Genomic DNA, 3,795 nt, shown 5'->3' on the forward strand with positions numbered 1-3,795 from the left:
ATATTTAGGTCTTTAAGCCATTTTGAGTTTATTCTTGTGTATGGTGAGAGGGTGTGTTCTAATTCATTGATTTGCATGCGACTGTCCAACTTTCCAAACACCACTTGCTAAAGAGACTGTCTTTTCCCCATTGTATATTCTTGCCCCCTTTGTCGAAGATTAAATGCCTGTAGGTGTGTGGTTTTATTTCTGGGCTCTCTATTCGGTTCCGTTGATCTATGTATCTGTTTTTGTTGGCGATGACATTTAAATACAACACCAAAAACCTGATCTATGAAAGGAAATATTGATAAGTTGGACTTTATTAAAATTAAAATTGTCTGCTCTGTGAATAACATACTAAAGGAATGAAAAGACAAGCCACCGTCTGGGAGAAAATATTTAGAAAGCAAGTGTCTGATAAAGGACTTGCATCCAGATAGGCACGGACTCTTAAAGTGCAACAGGAAGACAACCAACCCAACTGAAAACCGGGTGGAAGATCCGAACAGACACCTCGGCAAGAAGATACACAGATGGCAAGGAAGCACGTGACGAGATGCTCCGCGTCGTACGTCGTTAGGGAAATGCAAGTTAAAACAACAGTGAGACACCACTAGACACCCATTAGAACGGCTAAAATCCAAAACTCGGGCAACACCAAATGCTGTTGAGGAGAGGGAGCGACAGGAACTCCAGTCATTGCTGGTGGAAGACAGGGTGGTGGCTTCTTACAAAGCTGAACGTACTCCTACTGCACGATCCAGTAGTCACGTTCCTCAGCGCCCACCCAACTGAACCGGAAACGCGTGTCCGCGCAAACACCTGCACGTGAATGTTTACAGCAGCTTCAGTCATAATTGCAAAACCTGGAAGCAACCCAGATGTCCCTCAGCAGGAGACGGATGAACAAACTGTGGTCCATCCAGACAATGGAGTATTATTCAGCGCTAAAAAGAAATGAGCTGTCAGTGCCTGAAAAGACATCACGTGAAAGAAGCCAGTCTGCAAAGGCTGCAGACTGCGTGATTCCAACTCTGTGACCTTGTGGAGAAGGCAGAGCTCTGGAGACAGTGAAGAGATCAGGGGTTTGAGGGGCAAGGATGCGCAGGTGGGCACAGCGCTTTTTAGGGCAGTGAACCTCTTCTGAATGATCATGTGATGGTGGCTACAGGACATTATCCATTGGTCAAAACCCGTAGAACCGGAAAACACAGAGGGAGAGCTTAAACATAAACTATGGACGTTAGTTAATAATAGTGTATCAATACTGATTCACCAATTGTTGCAAATCTACCTCACTAAGGCCAGATGGTGATAATCAGGGGGTTGTGCGGGAGGAGGGGAGGGTGTGGGAGATCTCTAATCAGGGGGTTGTGCGGGAGGAGGGGAGGATATGGGAGATCTCTAATCAGGGGATTGTGCGGGAGGAGGGGAGGATATGGGAGATCTCTGCTCAAGTTTTCTGGGACCTGAACTGTGTTAGAAAATGAAATCTAGGGACTTCCCTGGTGGTCCAGCAGTTAAAACTCTGCACTCCTAATGCAGGGGGCCCAGGTTCGATCCCTGGTCAGGGAACTAGATCCCACATGCTACAACTAAAGATCCTGCATGCGGCAACTAAGACCCAGTACAGCCAAATAAATAAATAAATATTTTTTAAAAAAGAGAAGAAAACAGGGCTTCCCCGGTGGCGCAGTGGTTAAGAATCTGCCTGCCAATGCAGGGGACACGGGTTCGAGCCCTGACGCGGAAAGATCCCACATGCCGCGAAGCAACTAGGCCCATGCGCCACAACTACTGAGCCACAACTACTGAGCCTGCGCTCTAGAGCCCGTGAGCCACAGCTACTGAAGCCTGCACGCCTAGAGCCTGTGCTCCATAACAAGAGAAGCCGCCGCAATGAGAAGCCCACGCACTGCAACAAGGAGTAGCCCCCGCTCATCACAACTAGAGAAAGCCCACGGGCAGCAACGAAGACCCAACACGGCCAAAAATAAAATAAATAATAAAAATAAATAAAACTTTTTTAAAAAGAAGAAAATGAAATCTATTAATTAAAAAAGCAACTTTTAACAGTGGTAAAGTGGGAAGGGACACAGGTAGAAGGGATTACACCAGCTGGTGCGATGTCTCGGGCATCTGGGAGGCATGGGGGAGGGGTCAGTGCAGGGACGCGGGCTCTGGTGGCTGCTGCTGGGTATTCCCGGTGGGGGAAGATAAGGAAAGGATTAGGCTGGCTAATCACCAACTTAGGTGACGTGTGAACCCCCCGGGCTTCTCTGGCAGCCCAGAGAGACCCCGCATGTTGCAGGAAGAACTGAGTCAGGCCCAGGACTTAATGATAAGGACAGCAAAGCTCCAGAGAAGTCTGCCTTCTCAGCCCCAGCTGGTCTCCTCTGCCAAAGTCAGGACCACGACTGGAAGGAGTGAGGCCCTGAGACTTGGGATGGGAACAGCTAGGGTGGGCACCAAAATCTTCCAACCCCAGGCCCCTCTGAACGCTCTGGGCTTGCATGTGTGGTCCATTCCCCCCTGCTGAAGGCTAGCAGTCCTCACCTTCCCTCCTGGCCACCAAGCTGAGAAGCAAATCACTGTATGACCCAGCCAGGGAAGTGCTGGGCCTGGCAAAGAAGAAAGAACTCATGTCCCGAAGGAGCCGTAAGACCCAGCCAAGAGCTGCCATCAGGATGTGCTGGATCAAGGGGCAGAATATCATTTGGGGCAAGGGAGGGTTTATCAACATGGAAACGCCTGCCAGCTCGGAGGATTCAACAGCTGGGGCGACAGTGCTGATTTGCTCCTAGGATGGTTTTTGGAAGTTTGGAAAAGGCAATGACCCACACTCATGGAAACATACATGTCGTAACTGCTGTGGCAATGGTGGAGGAAGGAATCAGAAAACTGGATACGCCTACGTGGCCCCCTTAATACTTGGAGATTGAAAATCTCATCATGCCAGTGGGTCATCTGGTCTCAGCCAGTAGTCGTTTCCCCAAATACATAACTGTAGGTGCAGACCTGGTAACTGGAAGAGCCCTAACTCTGGTTCCTTGGCATGTGTGGAACTGTCATAGGACAAAAAGCCCAGGAGATGCCCTTGACACTGTAGCACCCTTGCCAAGATAGTACATCCAAATAATGATGCATTCCTGCGAGACTGCAGAGGTGAGTGCCGTCCTTCAAGATTTAAAGGATAAAGGGGGTGGTTAGCAGTCCTCATTGTGTGCCCATTTAAGTAATTATTCTGGGACTTCCCTGCTGGTGCAGTGGTTAAGAATCCGCCTGCCAATGCAGGGGTCATGGGTTTGAGCCCTGGTCTGAGAAGATCCCACATGCCGCAGGGCAGCGAAGCCCATGCGCCACAACTACTGAGACTGCACTCGAGAGCCTGCGAGCCACAACTACTGAGCCTGTGTGCCACAACTACTGAAGCCTGTGCGCCTAGGGCCCGTGCTCCGCGACAAGAGAAGCCACCATAATGAGAAGCCCACGCACTGCACAGAAGAGTAGCCCCCGCTCGCCGCAACTAGAGAAAGCCTGAACACAGCAACGAAGACCCAACACAGCCAAAAATTAACGAATTAAAAATAATTATTCTGGCCCTACGAAAAGGAAATCAATGGTGAAAGCTGGCAGTGGTGTACAGCAAACCTAACTCAGGAGACGCCCCCAATACAGCTTTGTAACAGACGTGTCTTTGCTGGAGAAGAGTCACTCAGTCTCGGTGCGTGACTTCAGCCATCGCGCCGGTGAATGCGTTCTCCTCCATCCCTGTCTGCAGGGAGGGTCACACGTGGTCCACACTCGCGTGGT

The 3,795-nt window shown here is 49.9% G+C and overlaps 1 non-coding gene across 1 annotated transcript; it reads left to right on the forward strand.

Moving 5' to 3' along the window:
- Positions 1-1,484: 1,484 nt before the first annotated feature.
- On the forward strand, positions 1,485-1,557 carry TRNAR-CCU (transfer RNA arginine (anticodon CCU)). The gene has a single exon. It is a non-coding gene; the product is annotated as a tRNA-Arg (tRNA).
- The last annotated feature ends 2,238 nt before the right edge of the window (positions 1,558-3,795 follow it).

Source organism: Delphinus delphis, chromosome 15 (assembly GCF_949987515.2).
Source record: "Delphinus delphis chromosome 15, mDelDel1.2, whole genome shotgun sequence".
Taxonomy (NCBI): domain Eukaryota; kingdom Metazoa; phylum Chordata; class Mammalia; order Artiodactyla; family Delphinidae; genus Delphinus; species Delphinus delphis.